Genomic DNA, 20,115 nt, shown 5'->3' on the forward strand with positions numbered 1-20,115 from the left:
TCATGAAGAGCTTTGGAGACAGTTTTGAACCAACATCAGTAAAAACAGGCACATGCTCCTTTAAGAAAATGATATACACAGCTACAAATATAATGCAGTGTTGTTTATAATAATGCCCAATACTAGTAGGGCATTACGCAAGATTTTACTTCCAAGTGTGTATTTATGAGGATCTACCGGCAGAAATTGAATATAATGTTATTAGGTTGGTTTACATTTAGGGTAGAATCACCTGAAAATAAGAATTGTTGTCTTTTTGTTATCTTACCATGTAGCATACTTGACCTCAGTTGTTTGGTGATTCTTATCACTTCGCCATTTACTGGTGACTGGGGTCTATGCAGTCGCTACAGTATGGTTGTGTTATGATAATTGGCCCGTTCTATGTTTTTGATGTATCCTTTTTTATGATGATTTTTATTATTTCTATGGTTATTGTTTGATCATGACATCAACTCGATGTCACCAGTTTTGTTCCAACATACACACACACCTTGCAACTTGTCGTGTTAGCTATTAGCCTCATTAAAAAGCGTGAGGCTCAAAATGTCTCCTTTTCAATCTAATAAAGTCTGAGAGCTTAAGTCTGTTGTGTACTCTCTCCTCTAACTACAATATCACAACAAATATTGACAATGTATTTGTATTAAAAAAATAACCCCAACAAAATCCTCTGCAGATGAAGATCATGTGATATGATCGATATCTCTAGAACAGCTAATGGACCTTGTGGTGAGGTTGTTCTGTCAACTGCTGTTTGTGAGGTCAAGAATGAACCTTGATACACCAACATGGACGTGAAGTGCTCTGAAAAAAATGGAAATTTGATATTCGAATAAAGATCAAGCAATAAAATAGAAATTTATGCTCTAATGAAATGTTAGTGCTCTAATTCAGTGCAATGATTACATGGGTTTTGATCTTTCGTGCAACCTTTTGTGCTGAGATGTATTCAATGTAAAATGTATACACGCACCGCTTTATTACCAAAATTACGCACTCGCTATGCAACGTGCAAATGACTGCACCAGCTGTAGACAGTATATAAAATATTCAGTAATCTACTGGACTACCAAGACTAAGAGGCTGCATCCAGTGGGTTTAAGAATTTGGGAGACCTTATAAATAATAGCTGACCAACAATCAATGGATCTTCATGGAGGCTGACTTGAGAGAGAGATAGTCTCTGCTTCTTATCCCTTTATCTCAGCTGCACAGCCGCAGACAAGGGTCCGGAAGAAACACTTGGTCCATGGCCGTTTTCTGTAAATAAAGAAATTACTCGCAGTAACAGTCACTGTACCCAGGGCTGTAATGGTGAAACAGTGGTGTACTGGCGTGGGGTACAAGTCATTATGGTTAAATAATCAAAAATAAATATTCAATTGTTTAGAATTTATGTATATATCTATATCTATATCTATAGATATAGATATAGATATATACAAAGTGCATTTATGACAATGATTAAGTTAATATCCACCCAGTATAACTGGAAAAGAGTTCCAAATGTTAACCTTAGCATTCATATAGGTTGCCTGGATTAACGCGGAATAACTTTAGCCAGCTACCGGTATCTTGTAATTGGATAACCTAATTGAGCACATCAAGCTCATCACACTTGATAATAATAGTGTTGCACATCAAGCTCATTACACTTGATAATAACAACTATAGTGTTGGGCATGTTCATGTGTTATTCTTATTAACTGATAAACAAGCAACCACTGGTTACCTATTTGCAACCTCTAGCTGTGGGTTTTGGAGGATGTGTGAAAGACTAACAGGTCTTTGCCGGTGGGTGTGCATGCATACTGCAGCACTTTGATTTCTGTAGCCTGCAAGCACAGAGGCCACGCTGTCCACTAAGGAGAGGGTGAGGAGGAGGAGAGAGGAGGGGGCAGGTTGGGTTCTGTACTGTCATATAATGCTCAGTAAACAATGGAGTTGAATTGGACTCAAACTTTTAAAAACTGCGCAATGACAGTGAGTAAACTATTATAAAAAAGATAAGTAAATGGCATTTGCCGTCCACCACAGCGCTGACTGTACCGCAGGGCTATGTGCTCAAGAGACAGCGTGATCCCACTCTCTGAGGAATCCAACAGTTATTTGTTTGCACCTACATGTTATGTTAATTGATTTTGTTGCTCTAAATGGTGAGAAGGCATATGCAAACCCCCATACAGTCCATGCTGAAGCTGGATTCCCATCAGCGCTGGCATAGATTTTCAAAATAAACATGCACACATTAAATCATTAACATACCATTTGTATATCCCATTTATAAATTGTCCACAAGCTCTTCTAATGAGCTGTCAGAGCCACTTTAACTGCCTCATGAAGCCTTATTGACCAGCACGATGTGCACATTTTTATTATTGCATCGAATTTCACATGTGGTGAAAATCCATGAAGAGTTTCCATAGCAATGCAAATTTTACTCATGAACATTTAGCCATGCTTTCGTACTGTAAAGGGCAGACAGGAGTCAGATTATATGAAATAACACAATGTGATGAATAATTGATTCCTGGCTCTTGGGTGAGGGAAGGAAGACGTTGCCAGGACAACCAGTAAAGCACTGCTCTCTTTCTCAGACACACACACGCACGGTCTGCAATAAGGCTGTCTAATTTGCCCCGACCTCTGTCTCTGGATGCTGCCTCCACATGGACAGCCTTTAATTGTTAAACTTAAAGGTTCCCCTTCTATCTCAACAGACACATCGTACACATACATGCAACATAAACACACACACACACAGCAAGAACCCTCCCACCCACCACACTAACATGTATATCACAGATGTAAGAAGATGTATATTCTTATAGTATTATGTTTTATCTGCTAAACATTGTTTCATTACCAGTGTGAGCTTTCCCAAAAGGCCTACATAGTCTGGAATCACAGTGCCATCATCATGATATGTTGGTAAGCATTTTAATCACAGATCTCATATTTTCATAATTACAGGGTAATTAACTGGCAGCAGAATACAGTGAGTGAAATTATGGGCTGTTAAACCGCAAAGTGGATGGAAGCTGGGCACTGCTATCTGTCATTTCTGAGGGTCTATTTTTATCAAGATTCAACAGAATCCACTCTTTTCAGTGGTACTGTATATTCACTCTGGATCAATGGTTAGTGTATTGGCACAGTAACAAAAACATGCCAAATGTATTACAGTTGTGTAAGGGAGATTTGGGGATATAAACTGCAGCGAATGAATAACAAAATCTGATTAGGAAATTTAGTGTAATAAAGCTTGTTGCCTTTGGGCCAACACGCAAGCTGCGAATATAGGGGCTGAAAAGTCACAAGTTGCAGTTATTCTTGGAGTACATTAATTCTCACATCCCCTTCAGAGCACAACGATGTTAGCGGTTAGTGTGTTATTAATTAGTGAGCTTAAAAAAAAAACTTTCTTGAGGAGTTGTCTGGGGTAGGCTTTTGTCTTGCAGTGAATGCTCAGCTTTGATCACATGGGTTTAAAACATATTGAAAGGATACAGATGACTGGTCCTATACAGAGCAACAATTCCCCCATTCACATTTTCCTCTGATTAAAAAGCCCTTCTCAAAGCTCCAGGTTCCTTTGATGCTTTTTTGAAAAAAAGCACCTTAGGTGTGGCTGAATGATGCAATGTTGAGAAGCCTGCTCCTGTCAGAAAAAACAGATAGGGAAAAATAGGCTTTAATTCAGACAAAAGCAGACAGGAACCTTGCACATATGTGTATGCAGGGGGTTGAGATGGCTCAGTCTCTGGAGTGTTTCTCTTTTTTTTTCTCTCTTTCTCTATCTTCCCATCTCCCTCTGTTGCTCCATTCATTAATCAGCCCTTTATTAAACAAAAGCAGTTTCCAGCACTGCCTAAAAGGTGCATAGATAATCTTGACATGAAGACAGAGTATTTACCCTCCTTACCCTCTACCTCTGCACAGCATTCTGCATGGTAATGGAGGGAAAAGCTCTTGCGGTGTATAAAGACTGATTAAAAATACCAGCCTTTGTAAATATTACATACAACTCTGCTTAATGGTCTTTGAGCTATTGTGCCTCAGAAAGCCAAACATCTGCTGCCAAGTACAGTCTGTGCGGATAGAGATGACATGCATGGACAAAATGAATGGTGAGGTGAATTATCCACTATGGAGAGAGTCTGGAATTTAATTACCACCGTTTGACACTGACGTTTTTAAGGACACAGGCAATTTCGAGGACCATTGTCTAACTACTCGCAGGAAAAGTGATACAGCCGAGCCGGGCAATCAAACACCCCACAGCAGAGAAAACTGGGCCAGGATGTACTTTCTTTGAACAACAGACGATTTAGAAGTTATAGTTTACTGGTCTATGGCAGAGGCAAAGGCACTCAGAGGGGAAAAAAAGAATAGTGTGCAAAGGTTCGATGTGTATAACAATGACAATGAGGCGTTGAGCTGGAAAGGAGCCCTTAATAGGTACCTGCCTGCCCCAGGGACCACACTTGCGTCTTATTGGTCATCTATTCACAAGACAGCAGTGCATTCTCCTCACCGCCAATCAGCCAATTACAGGCTCCATAACAGGAGGCCTGCTGGCAGCAAGGCAGTCTTTACAAGCCCGGCATCTCAGGCAGGGGAGACGACCCTGTCACAGAATCATAACTATGATGAATACGGCCGTAGGTTTATGGCAACGCCACTTTTTCTGGTAATGTGAGGTGGGCGTGAAATGGTCGTTCACAGGGACTAGACAGCGTGACCCTATTTGAGGCTTTCGGAAAACGATGTAAAATACTGTAAGATGATGAGAAGGGCAGGGAGAGAAGTGTTAATCCAGACGTGGTGAACATTTATTAGTGTTAGAGGGAAGGGGCAGTACTAATGTTGCTTCTCACCAGCTGCTAATGAAGCCAGTTATGAGGGAGGCACTAGTTTGGAGTTGAGCAGAAGGGCAGAGAGAGGGGATATTTTGCTACATCTGCTTTAATATTCAGTTCTTTTATAGAGTAGTGCCAGTCCATTTTCTCCTGCAATTATTAATCTGTCCATTTCAACGAGGTCTAAGCTGATTCTGATCAGCATGAGCTGCCTGCCTGTCTGGCTTGAGTCCATGTCTCTTTGATTGCTGCTGAGCACCAATGACTCTACAGGACATTATCTACCCCGCCAAAGATGCTGATCATTTAGTGACTCTATGCATTTTAATGTCTGAATTACAGCATTGAGGTAGTGCCTGAGAACAGTGATAATGACACAACACAAACGTGTGTTTGTGTGCATATTTTCCAGCCTGTCTGATGCTTGGAGCTCTCATGTTTGATCTGTACTCACTGGATCAGCTTGAACCGAGTGGGACATGCAATTGTTCTGCACACCGATGTGTACTCAGAGGCAGGACAGGTGAAGCAATCAAAAAACCGAAGGCAGAAACAGGTAATCAGTCCGATTTTGTAAATGTCATGCAAACAAAAAACACGGTTTTGGTAATTGGGACACCGGATTAGAGAAACCTAATTTCCCAGGCTAGACTGGTCCTGGTGAACGCTGATTTCTTTGTCATGCATAACAGGGTTTCTGTTGAAATATTTTTTTTCAATATATGGACATTGTAACATATAAAGTTATTAAGTTCAGTGGAATTTATGAAATCATGCTCATTAGTTAGAAGTTAGTAGGTGAGCACTAACCAATCAAATCACTGGAGAAAATTCATCATCAAGTCATTACTTTTTTTCGGAGTCGGATGTGGACAAAGCCCTGCCTTCATACCTTCATATTTAAAAACCCGAAGTGACGTGTTATTAACTGTACTTTCCATCATTATTAAGTGTCCTCCTGTAAGCTGGAAGATGAGTCTTTGATTTGTTAGATATCTCTGTTTCTAAATCAGCTAAGATACCAGGGGTCCCTAAGCTACAACAGCTCAAACAGAGAATAATAATAGAGTTCAGATTAACATCCATGTTTCAAATTTGAAAACAGTCTAGCTGAAGAGTAACACAATCACATGATCTGGTCACTTGGTACAGACTGAATCAGCGTGGCGGACAGGACCTTGCTGTTTTTGAAATTAAAACAATTCCATGATGTTTAAGGATTGATTAAGGTAAAGTTTTTTCAGGTTCCTCCCTCACTGTGCTTTTCTTTCTCCCTCTGGTTTTACATGCTCATTGGCACTAAAGATAGTCATGTGGGGAAGCACACATCTACAGTTCTAATAAAGAAGTAAAAGTAAGAACATGCAAACATTAGTGCACTAGTAGATGTTACAGTAGACATACATGCTGGCCTACTATTTAACTTGTCTGAAGCTGTCTCAGTCTGTCCTAGTAACAGTGGCGTGCACGGGGGGGGGGCATGTGGCCCAATTGTTGAAAAACGCGTGCTAAAGTGCTCTCTTGGGAGCCAAAATGTGTGCTAAACTGTCCTCAAGTGCCCTCTTGGGAGCCAAAATGCGTGCTAAAGTGTCCTCTTGGGAGCCAAAACGTGTGCTAAACTGTCCTCAAGTGGCCTTTTGGGAGCCAAAACGTGCGCTAAAGTGCCCTATTGGGAGGCAAAAACGCGTGCTAAAATGCTCTCTACAGTGGTGAGGACGCGCTATATGTGCCCTTTTTTTTCTTTCCGCCCCTGCCCTTCAAAAAGTCTGTGCACGCCACTGCCTAGTAATAAGGGCAGTGGTGGCCCTTCCTCATTACCACCACTGAGGTACACTTGAGCAAGGCCCTTAACCCCAACTGCTCCAGTGGAGCTGTTCAGTGGCCAGCAGATCAGGCTGTGGTTATAGTGGGCAGCATCCAGGGGTCAATGTGTAACTGTGTGAAAAAGAGAGCATTGCTCTCAGTGGACCCCCCTCCCTGAATAAATAAAGTTCAAAACAAAACAAAACAAATAGCATTAACTATTTAAGACATATTTTATGCCCAGTGCAATCTGACCCAACAATGAAAATAATATATTTCTTGAAATAAAAATAAAGTTTAAATTATTATACAGTACTTGTGTCTACAGTATGAGATATAACAAAAATAAACAAAAGAATAAGTAAACAGAAAAGCTTATGCTTTATTCTTTCTGCATTATTTTCATGGAATACATTTTCTACTGATACACAACAGGGTAGCCAAAACCATAGGCTGAAATTCACCATTAACACTGTATACTTTGTGGGTTAGTTCAGATACATTTGTCAAACCTGATGATCCTGTGGGGGCCCAAGTCAGGTTACTGACCTATAAGCAACAAAAAAAACACACAATATATCCTTGCGTAGATATTCTTGGAAATGAACATCGGCAGTGAAAAATGTAATCCAAGGTTTAGCCAAAATGGAAGTATTTTTAGATGGCCCACTATCTAGTGGGCTGTTAAAATGAGGATGTGAACCTAACACAGTACTGTAGATGAATATGAGCACATTATACAGAAGCCACATGTAAAAGCCTCTTACATGTACATGCCTTTGATTGCAAACTAATGTATAGTCCACCGAAAACTTGTCTTGTCCGCTGTATGCTCTCATTAGTTGTAAGAGTACACCACCCACAGGGATCCCATTTCATCAAAGTGCTAGTTAGCCAACTAAGCTCATTTGAAATTAGTAGCTAGATGACACTTGTAGTATCTCTGTGCATGAATGTTATCTGTGATGGTACAGTATAGCCTGCCTTCCTTCATACATAATTCAGAACACATAAAAGATATAGAACATTTTGATCATTTTTCTGTTGAACACAAACTTTCCAGATGTGTCTGCTGTACATGTTAGTATAATCATACATCTCACATGCTTAAGGCTACTGACAACTGCTTGCCTTGGATTCTATTTTGCTTGAGCAGTTTTTAATACAGCGGGGTGGATTGGCCAACAGAGCAGGAGAGATGAAGGCTGAAGATTGTTCCACTATCAGCAGAGTGTAGAGGGTATAGCTACTGGCCACTGTGAATAGAATAGAGCAAAGATATACCGGACCTCTGTTGACATAGGTATAGACTTCCAGCTCTTATCTGTCTAAGTCAAATGGAGCAGCAGATAACAGGTATTATGCATATTACAAAAAGAGTTCTGTGGACACATTGTTCTATACATGCATCACAAAATATACAAGAAGTATTCTTAGCCATGCCATTGCTGCAGGACTGCACCACCTTTGGTTAGGACTGAATTAATAACAAAAAACCAACAACAACGACGAGATGGATTTACATGCCATACTACATACTCTAAGGTAAGAGGTAATGGCTGTTTCTGTAAGGGGGCCACAAGGAGTCCTGCAGTCTGTATCGGAGGCTTGACATTTGCCATCAGAGATGGAAGTTCTGTTCGTCTTTGCCATCTTTTTAGCAGGTTGAGAGGTACATGAGGACAGTCTCAAGAGTGCTGAGGACAGAATCGTCACCACATCCTCGACAAGTGCCAAGCTGACAAGATGTCATCTGTCTGTTAACAGTGGGTTGCCTCATGAAGCAGGATTACTGCATTATCTTATTAACTGTGCTGAGCAAAACCTGCATTCCTAGCTAAATACAAGTATGCTTTTTGGATTTTTAGCTTATTTCGTAATCCTGCTATGTAACAGGTACCACAGTTTTTGGTCCCATCATTAAGTGAAAAACAAACAATACAATGACTGGATTCTATATTCTATAAATCAAGAGCAGATGGCAGTAGTTTGAGTATAACAGGAAAGGTTATATTATCAGAAAAGCAGGCTCATTTATAATTTATAACTGCAATGGTAGCTGATAAAATATCTGACTTGGACTCCATCTGGTAACATTAATGTATTATAATTTATGCTCTAAAATGAATCTTTCCCCCTCCTGACAACTTCTCATATTTATTCTATCATCACATGTTACCAGCTGATGCTGAGCAGTGCATCCTGGGCTCAATATTCATCTGACTCTCCTTTTTCTGAGCAAGACGTGCTACCCCTTTTGCCATCATCCCCCCTGCCCAGCTCAACCCAGCCCAAAAGCCCTTTGATGTGTCACTTCACATCTCACCCTCAAAGCTGTGAAATCTCAATTTTCTGATAAGAGCAACCTCAATTTGTCAGGAGATACTATTTATAGATCTAACGGAGATAGAGCTGCACGAGTTGCAATAATTCTTAACAAGCACTTAGAGGCCATTGCCATATTTGTGTGAAGTATAAGAAGCGCTGCCCTGGTCGATTCACCTGACAAAGACACAACGAGGAAGTAGATTTGTAATGACGCTCGGCAGCACTTTTATTTTGCCACTCTATTAGACATGGGTCCAGTGTGGCCCAGCTTCCAGTTTGAACTCATACCTCGTGAGGGTTGGAGCTCTTTTAATATCTCAATTCAACCCACTCTGGTGTTCTTAGATAGAATTGCCTCCATCCACACAGCAGTCAAAAGGAAAATGTAGTAATTTCAGCAGCCTTTGGCATAAAGCACCCACACACGCACACACACACACACAGTTACACCCACCGGTGTTTGGTTTCTTGCAAAGCTATGTTTTCAAAGTAGCTTCCCTATTACTTCACACTGGAATAATTGAACTAAAGCAAAGCCACCCTAGAGAGAAATCTAGTTTAGTTAACTAAAGCTACTTTAGAATAAATCTAAAAAAAAAAATGTGCTAACTTGTTCACAGGTGCAAGCATAGCTTACAAATTAAATGTAGGTCTTGGTAGAGCTAGGGTCATGTATTCTAAGGCTGGGATTTAGGAGGTTTAGCCATGATGATGCTGTCTGTCTGTAAGCACAACACCCGCCCTTTTGCACAAGCACTGCACAAAGGTCAAGTGTGTGGTGGTGGCTGCCTGACAAACGCATTGCATGAGCATGCCATCACAGCAGTCAGGATGAAAGAAAATGTGTTATTGCGATCGCGACATCACAACTTTCAGGAGGGACAAGATGTAATTATTAATTACAGTTTAATTGCATGTAGTTTTGTAATTGCTCAATATGACTCTAAGAATGCAGTTAACTAAATTGCCCATTACTGCAGGAAATGGTTGAGCTACAGAAAACTACTGGGAACTTTGTGTCATGGCTCTGCTCCCCTCCTGCTCCCTTTGCTCCTCCCCCTTCCTTGTGTGTCTGAGGGTGCGGCCTCCATTCTCCTCACCTGCTGCCTGCTGTTTCACCTGCTCTCAATCATTCATCATGCCTCAGTCTTCAAGAACCCCGGTCTTCCTCCCATTCATTGCCAGATTGTTTCAGCCTATGTGCTGGTAACTCTCGTGGCTCTTCAGTATTAAGTTAGGCAACTTCAAGCCCTCTTGTGTTTTCCCTGTGCCTGTCCCCCGGTTAACCATTTCTCTCCCGTGCCCCAGGGTCCCTTTGTGCAGTTTGGCTTCCTGTGTCTGCTCACCTGTGCCTCTGTGTCTCCGGTCTCTTCCGCCATCTCACCCACCCGTTCCTGCTGTGGCCGCCCCTCATTCCCCCTGTGTATGTGTGTGTGCGTGGAATAAAACCCCCTTTAAACCTTCCATACTGTCTGGGTGTCTGCTCCTGGGTCCGGTCCTAACACCAGCCCTGACACTTTGTTTCCCAGTAGTTTCCCGGTAGTAGCTAGCCTTCCTGTCGCAGCATCTGACGTGCAGCCGTTACCATTGTCAAAATCTTCTAATCATCCAGTCAGTTTGAACAATCTGGCTCAGACCCAATCAGACATCACACAATGATTTTTTTCAGCCACAAACCCGAAAAAACCCCAGATTAAAACAAATGTGGCCAGTTTTGAAAAGTGGTACTTACCGATTTACTCTAAGAAAAAGGCCAGAAATAGCCACGAATGTGATAAGTTGAACTTAAATTATTGATATCAATCCTATTATTGTTGACAACTTTCTAAAGGTGTTGAGTGTATTTTTTATTTTTTTATCCATTATCCAGTCTATGTTTCCATGAAACAAAATCTAAACAAGAAACAATTATGGGCACAGTTATGAAAATAATAATTCACTTCTAATTGGTTATGAATAATAAAATCAGCTTGTTCAGCCATATCAATTCATCTTGTCTTATATTTCACCCCATCACAACACCATCATATGTTGGATTCATTTTCACAGAAATAAAGTAAATTTGACAGAACTATAAGAATGTTTTACACTCACCTGTTGATGGATTACCAGGCGTGGGTGATAGTTCTACTATTCTACGAGTATAGCAGCTTTTAAATTGATAAATTTTTCCATCAGATAGCAGGGTAGCGTGAACCAAAAGTACTCCATTATTCAGCCCAAGCAGAGCAAGTGTTTTAAAGTGTATTAACAAAAACTAGAACCCTGCTGTGAACCCCTGATGATGTGCAGCACTGACACAAGCATGTAAATACATGAGAGCAGTACATTCTTCCCCCTTTTGCTTAGCCTGTTCATCATCAACATCATTTATCAACATCACTGCTCAACATTGTAAAGTACAAAATATAGCAGGTCTCTGAAATATTTTTTTCTATTTCTAGACTATGCAGGGGCTCTGTAATGAAAAGGCAGAAAACGAAGACCTAAGCCAAGTACTGGCTGAATAGCGTATAGACAGTGTACTTTTGGCATCATGTTAGTGAAAGGGAATGTATTTTTACTGAAACTACCCTTTGTCTGTTCCACTCGCTCTGAATACTGTACATAGAGAAAGCTGAAAATACTATAGATGATTCTCTTTGACTCGTATCACACAGATGCACACATACCACCGATGCTTCTCTTAGACTTAAGCAATTTAATTTAATTTTGGTTTTGTGATGTGAGAGGGGAGTAGAAATAAATTAAAATTAAAATAGTATTTTGAAGAAATGCAGAGAACTGGCTCTTGAGAGGAAACAGCAAGGAAGAAAAGAATAATACTGCAATAAAAGACATTAATCTGAATGAATAGGTTTGCCTGATTCATAATCATTAAAATTAAGTTCTTTTCATGAAGTTAATATTCTGATGATTTAAAATTCCAGACTTTCAAAAGCCATCAAATTAAAATGCTGATCATTCACACTGCAACACAGACATTAAATCACTTTGGGTGAGATGTGCTCATGTAAATTAAAGTCATTTACACATATTAATTTTCTTTTTATTTATGTGAAATTGTGTTGATGGCTGCCTCAAGTTGTAGTTGTCCAGATGAATAGTAGCCAGATGGTGTGAAATAAATGAATAAAATCATACATGGACTTTTGGTACCAGATTAGCATTTAAACCTGCATTGTGAAACGTTTGTCTCCCCCTTATGGCAGTGGGAGTAATTACACAACACTGTTGACTTGTGCTTACGCTTACAGGTGAAAATCCCAGGATTGTGTTTAAAAGTTATCTTGACTACAATCCTTGCTCTGAGTTTATTTTTTATCTGGACCATCAGAAACATTTCTCGGACGCTTCTTTTCCAGCATACTCCTAGTTGATATAGCCTACTCCGACGCTATTCTTTGTACCCCTTCAGCACTGGCAAACCAGTCATTGCTGATTGAAATAAAACTTCTGGTATACTGGGAAATACAGAGAGATTTGCCTGGCGGTGATAATCAGCATTTGGTGAGCTCATTTGGCGAGGGATTGCATGTAATGGACGTTCATTTATATGTAAAAGCCCTGCACTCCAGCTTTAAATCTGTTTTACAAATTATGTTTTAATAAAATGCTAAGCATTATTTTAAATGTGAAATTGAATAAAAATTGCTGCCAGCTTCTGAATAACGAAGCAACAGTGCAAAACCTCACAATTGGCAAGTGGCTAACTTTGGTCATTTTCTATCTAAAACAAACCAATTTATGCTCGTAGTCTCATAGGAAGAGATGTTGTAAAGTGTGTCAAAATTAATTTTGAAGTTTTAATAGTTCAACAAGCATATTATATTTACTTATATTTCTTATCATGTAATTTAACAAATAACCCTTAACACGGCTTGCTTTAAAGTGAATATTGTTAAACATGGAAGGGGAGGCGGGGGAGATTAAGGATGGATTTGGACATTCTGTAACATTCAAAACTCAGCTTTTACACCTAAGCACGCCTGTTTTTTTTTTTTTATTGCAGACAGGTTTGTATCAAGACCACACACAAAATGTAACTAAAACATTACTTCTTTGTCTACCTGAAATTGAAAAAGAAAATAATGTAAAGGGATGGCTCTATGCAACAGCAGTTTTGTCTGTGTAACCAGAGACAAACAAACAATCAGTAAGGAACAGAGATTGACTGACTGTCACCACCTTAAGTAGCAGATAATCAGGTGAACTGAATCTACTTGATGACTTGACTCTATCTACCAGGCTCCTGCAGATACACACCATAGAGGGAAGATTCTGCTGTGTGTTCATTCTTTTCACTTCTGGTATTGTGCTTATTGACAGATCACATCAATGTCAGTGAATATAGCCCTGAGCAAAAATGCTTTATGTGAATTTTCCACTTTTTACCTTTTTGAATCTAAACCGTCTACTGCAGTATCCATCCTTCAGCACACAAAAAAAAAAAAAAAATAGACAAAATAATGAAAAAGCCACAATAAAACTAACATCACAATTTACTTGCCGGTTTTAATTTCAACAACTGTTGGCAGTGTTTACACAATAATGATCTATCATCGACTTCTATAATAATGGCAGATATATGACACTATTTTATCTGCTGTATGTTTATAGTAATTTCATGAAAGGCTCACCTTTGTTTGCACTTTGTGTTTGGAAATCAAAACAGAATAGTGTTAAAGGCCAACTTTTGTATTTTTCAACCTTATTTTAACATGTTTTTGGGTCAAAGTGAGTAAGCAAAAGGTACAGAAAATGTTTAATTTCTCTCTAGGGTCCTTTCCTTAATGTTGTCAGACACTTATACTACCAATCTAAGTCAGTCAGTGGCAAAACCAAGCACTTTCATTGGACGTTTTTTTGACGGTGTGCAATTTCCCAAAAGTATTACACTACAGGCTGCAGTGCTCTCACTCAATACTGGACCAAATTCAAAAATTGTTTTCCCCATTTGTCACTTTGACACAAAAACACAAGGAAATACAGCTGGAATATACCTAACTTACCCTTTAAATTGATGATAGTGAGGACAATGGCACATCCTTTAGAGACATTAATGTTTGAATGTAGCACGCCAGCATTTTCATCTTCTGTGTTTTATTGGCAAACCATGATCTCATCCCTCTCTATAACAGAGTGATTCTTTTATGCTTATGAACAGAGGTGGAAGTCACCTTTCCTCAAACATTTCTACTCACGTGGCTAAAAGAAAATTAGACAATTTTTTTGAACAGTCATGTAAACCATCCACAGCATGGTCTGGGACTAGTCTTGTCTTCACCAAAATGGACAGCAGGAAGATGCACCGGCAGCAGCCTCCGTAAGTTTGTGTAGTCAGGCTGAAAATAGGGGATGGGAGATTTCTGACTCACTGTGTATTGGGACATAGTGCTACCAAGAATATCCCCTTACTGCTATTATTCACATTATATCCACACAGCCCATTTAATAACAACAATTCTATGAGATCATACTTTTACATTTGTGTATTTTTCAACACAAGAATATGTGAAAAAAGTCAAAAAGTTGTTGGCGGAATTATGTTTTCCGGTTTTCCATCCAGCAGCCCCAGTAAAACTTTGGAATTAAATGCCTTGTTCAATGGTTCTACAGTGGTCCAGACGTTTCCCAGCCATTCTTGGGGATTTAAATGACAGTTTTGTGGTCACAAACACGCTTTGTCTAACCTTTGGGCTACTGCCAGTATGTCTGAAATTGTAATGTGCTACTTTGAAGTTTTCTCTCTTAAGGGAAAGGAAAAGTAAAGTCTTACAAGACCTCATACTACTGTGTATAGCCGACTCACACTACTCTGATTTTATATCACACAGCAACTCACTGAGTAAAGGTCTCAGTGTTAGATCACTTCTGACCCTAAGAAAAAGGCTTTTACTGTACTTGTTTCTTTCCTTCCAATGAAATATTTCAATGGCAATTTGATTACCTGCTGCTGTGGAGAAAGAAAAGAGCAATTTGGAGACGGACTGACCTTTCCTCTTCTCTCTACAACCGCTTGATCTGCCTTTCTCTTCTACCACATCTCAACCATTCCCCCTACACCACTAGCTAAAGTATCTGTGATACTGAGATAATTTTGCCATAAAGCCTTACTGTCTTCACATTAGAGAAAGGTTTGTGTATCTGTGTGGCGTCTGTTGTTTCCTTGAATGAGATTTGCAGTGAATATCCTTGACTGGAAGGTAGGCTTTGAGAGAAAGTCCTGTCTGCATTTTTAATAAAGCAAAGACGATACAGGGTTGTCTGTTGTGTTTGGTGTGTGGTGTCTCTGTGTGTATTTTTAAAAAGATGGAAAACAAATAGAGACAGAAGAGTGGGGACACTGCCCTGGGGCATCCTCCTATTGCCTCCACACTGTGATGCTGAATTCAACATTGCTCCATCTTTCCAGCCCGGGAACCATGGAGCTATTATGTAGCAAATGCAAACATGTCGTCCTCATGTATCAATTTCCCACTGAACCCTAAAAAATGCCTCAGCAGCAAGACGTGACCCAGAAATGTCAAATGACTCCGGCGTAGTGTCCTAAGATGGGAGGAAATTATGCAAAGAACAAACCTGCTGGCAGAAGTGATCAACCACAAATTATTCTATTCATATTCACAAAGCACCGGCTAATTTCAGGGAGTGACACCAATTTCCCACAGGCCAACCTGCATGCCTTTTTTTCCCTATTTACTATTAAATACCAAAGAGACGTGTGTTTAGTGAGCGAGCATGGGAGAGTCATTAATGATCCACCACCCCCAACCTCCCCCCAATGATGGTTATACAGGCCTTAGAGTTTTAGCATATATCTCCTGGCAACAGCAGGTTTTGCCATCAACCATATAGTTAGGTTATAGTTATAGCTATAGTATAGAGTTTGGTGTTTTACCATGCTTGATGTTAGATATTAGCTCAATAACTTACAAGGACTCTTAACACAAAATTGATCATATTTTCAGTTCAAATCACAGCATAGAATAAACAATCTCTTTAATTCCATTTGGGTTGTTCAGTATGTTCACCAGAGTGTCAATTGCAAGCCTCTCTTTTTGTTGTTTTCTATCTTCTGTCTCTTGCACATTCACATGCACAAACAGCTGTAAATATGCCACAGTCTGATGTGATGTTGGAACATGGGGGGCTCTTGCTGTTAATGCTGTTTCAAACTGGTGCTGCAATCTGCCCTGCATATTGCCTCTTGTGGCTTGATTGTTTGGACTATGTGTGGCACGTATCCTTGACATTTTCTCTCTCTCTCTGTCTTGCTTTCAGTCTCTCTTTCATTTGTCCGGACTATATTTCTGAAAGTGTGACAGCACTCCGGGGATCATTTTACAGCAATTTAACATCATGTCAGATGTGAGGATATTTAGAAGAGGGCAGCTGATGCATATTTCTTGTATTAACCATCTAGTGGTGGTGAAATAGTATTCAGTACTGATTTACTTTAAGTAAAAGTAGTAACATTAAATTACAGTAAAATGGCAAATATTTTAACTTACATGTGTCCCTTACACACATCTAGAGCAATTTGAGGTTTAGTACCTCGCTCAAGACACTTGGACTGGTGACCAAGAGGAGTTGGCAATCAAACCAGCAATCCTGCCATTAATGGACAATTGCTCTATCACAAAATCCACAATGGTTAAACCTGAGGTATAAAGTTCAGTCTAGCCCTGGAAGCAGCAATTGAGAAAGAACAATTTCAAATTTCAATTTTCCTTGAACATTTTAAGGCCATTTTGTCCATTTTGACTTCAAAGGTCAATCTTGACTCAGCAAAGCAATTTGGAAACAATCTCACTGCAAGGTCTCTTTAGTAGCTCTGTGAGCTTTTAATCATATCACATGATCTTCATTCAATGATCACATGAAGATTGCGTTCACATCTGATAGAACTGAACAGCTACCAGGGAGCTTGTGGTAAAACTATTTTTGAAAGGTTTACTTCAAAGATTGACCTTTGAAGTCAAAATGGATGAAAACTCAAACGCTTGGGAAAAAAGGAAATTTACAATTTATTTAATTATCTTCAAAGAGTTACATTATTACTGATAGCATAGCAGCATTTCAACGTGGAGCTAATTCAAACTACTAATAAAAAGAAAAGGCAGGTTCATTTCAATAGCCTCTTTCAAAATCAAGGCAAGTCAAAGAGCTTCTACAACAAGAAAGGTACAATATTCACATATTATGAGTAGAAGAAATGTAGAAGTACACCTACATCAAACATAGGAACTATTTGAGAAAATAAGTACTTTGCACCACTAACAATATTACAAAAAGTACTCATGGAAAATGCAAGGCTTTGAATGTGTGAAAATGTATGTTTTGCAATTGTTTTTAGAGTCAAGTTAAAACCTGGATTATTTTTCCATGAAGTAGTTATTTACTATCTGAAATCCTATGCTTCAATTTGACATATTGTGTGCACAATAACACAGTAAAGAATGAACTGCAGTGTCACATATACAGTAAGAACTGGTGGTAGATACGCACTGTAAAGCTGTTTGTAGTCAATGATTTGGTGAGACAGGATTAAAACGGTAACAGGAACTCTGGGAGCTAGGTGACATTGTGTTTTGAGTTCACCAGCTAAAATGGCAAAACAGCAAAACACAACTATGTGTGAAATACAGTAAGGATTTGCAGGACGGACGGGCTTAGCAGGTTACGGCGGGCAAGCTGGAGAGAAGCCGAGTTAAAAGGCCTGCTAAATGAGTCCAGGCACCACGGTGCCAACTGTGGCCTCCTGCAATGTTGTGATTTGATTGTGGTGTGCTATTAAGGCTCTCTTTGCTCATAATGGCACTTCTTTATCCACTGTAATATTATTCAAATGAGAGTCCAATGACACACTCCTCCAGGGTAGAAAAATCCACCCAGGCTACAGATTAGTTCAAGGTCCCCATGAGAAATAGGACAGCTAAATGGAGAGCCGTTAAGTTTTTAATTTCTATACTTTCTGAAAGTGTAAGAAGAGAAGAGAGAGCTGTTGTAGTAGAGGAGAATCCTAATATAGAAATATAATGACATTTCAGCGAGTTGTGAGCGATGGTGTCTGTCTGCTATGCTTGCAAACAAAGAGATCAATTTGGAGAGAAATGATTTGTTATGCTAATTTGTGTTTTGTGTGGTCTCAGCTGAGATAGGTCGCTAAATTACAAAGTGAAACAGCAAATTTGTTGGTACTAAAATCTTATGCACACACATACACACAACTTTACAGATGCAAGTGATCTCAAGTTTGTTTGGAAGTATGTCACCTTTACATTTACTGCTTTGCCACCAATGACAGTTTGTTACCAATAGGTGGCAATCTGTCCTTGTCACTCACTGTGTCGAGTGTTCAAGCTTATCCGCAGAACTTTAATGTATGCCAAATGAGCTTTTTACAGCTATATGTGAGGGATAAGAGAGGAAGAAATGCAGAGGGGGAAGACAGAAAAAGCCTCTGAAAGGGAGAGAAAGGTTGAGAATGATGAAGGGAGGACGACAGGGGTGCTGACTGGTCAAAAGGTTTGCTTCCTCCACCTGCTATGCCTTCTGTCCATGTGAGACCAAACCCTGTTGGTGTTTAAACACTCCTCATAAGGGAGCACACCTCCCACAATGGCTTGTGTCTTTGTGTCCCCCAGTCACACTGTATGTCAGGAGTGCATCTATTCTGCATAAAGGTTAGCGGCAAGGACGCAACGGGTGTAAGTCGTTTGGCTTGTTCCTCATTAAAAGGCTACCATCAAATGAGGGCTCGGGGGGGCAGAGATATGGCTGATGATTGCATATTTTACTGAGGCGGTGGTTGTGGCTGCACAGCTGGCTGGTACAACACACCAGGGCCTCAGTCGAAGCCAGCGCAAAACAAACAACGCCAATCAACCTGGGGCCTCTGGATGCCTCTCCACGTGAAGTAAATCAAGCACAGGCTGTGTCTCAAAAGTCTTCTTTCGCTTCTTGGCTTTGCTGTCTCCCATGTTACTGCAGTGACCTGAAAACAGACAGAGGGCAAAGCAATATAGTCAGTGTCTACTTGAAAATAACAGTCTAGTAACTCTGCTTTCAAGCAATTATGCAAAAACCGACTCTCTGGCTCCTAGTTTTAAAATGGAGGGGGCAACAGCAATTGATGCACATCATCACAGCTTTAACATCACACACAGAATTGCCATTCCCACATGGGATGTTAATAAGACTATTTCCTGCCATCAGCTATAAAAATGGCTCTCAAGTATTTGAAGACAACTAGGCAAGGGCACTGCGAGTAATTGCTTCCAGCTTTTTTTTTTTTACAAGTAAGAAGTGTGTTCCATGAAGATTCAATAGGCTACATATTAAAGGTAGTTCTCTTTTGCACGCATATCTTATACACACATATATCGTTGTGCAAAAAATATATGGAGAGATCTATTGGTATATAAAGATATTTAAATCCAACCAAAAATGGTATTGGAATGTCAAAAGGCAATATCTCTATTTTCTGGGAACATGTTTCCCATTATTGCCTGGTAAAAAAGCAATGCATTTCTTTGTATTGGATTGCAGGCTCGCCATATAGAATATAAAAGTGGACAAACTGCACAAAAAATATGTTATCACTAAGGAAAAAAAACCTTTATCTCTTCATCTTGTCCTTGATAGGAATCAACAAATGAGCACGTAAAAGGAAGGGAGATAAAGGGGGCACAAACACTGGACAAAGGAGGAGCTCTCAGCGGCTTTGCATAAACTAAACAAGGCCTTGGAAAGATGCAAGGATACTCTCACCCTTCCCTATCTGCAGTGGTGGAGGTCTAACCTTTCTTTAGATCAGGCTTTGCACAGATGCAAGTAAGGATGAAATGAATAAATATGCATGATAACATACAGCTGTAGGTTAACCTTTAATATTTGATGAGGAAGTATTGTTAAGAGGATTGTGGTTGGGGAGTGGTGCTGGGTTCTTGACTATATTGAAATTAATGAATCTTGACAGACCCACTGTGGTTCGTTGAAGCACTTATGCTTGTCCCATAAACAACTATTACTATATTTTTACTATAATTGTTGGAGATAAATGTATAACATTATAGGACAATGTAAAAAACATTACAGAACACAACCATATGCA

The sequence above is a fragment of the Dicentrarchus labrax genome, unplaced genomic scaffold, assembly GCF_905237075.1.
Source record: "Dicentrarchus labrax unplaced genomic scaffold, dlabrax2021, whole genome shotgun sequence".
Taxonomy (NCBI): domain Eukaryota; kingdom Metazoa; phylum Chordata; class Actinopteri; family Moronidae; genus Dicentrarchus; species Dicentrarchus labrax.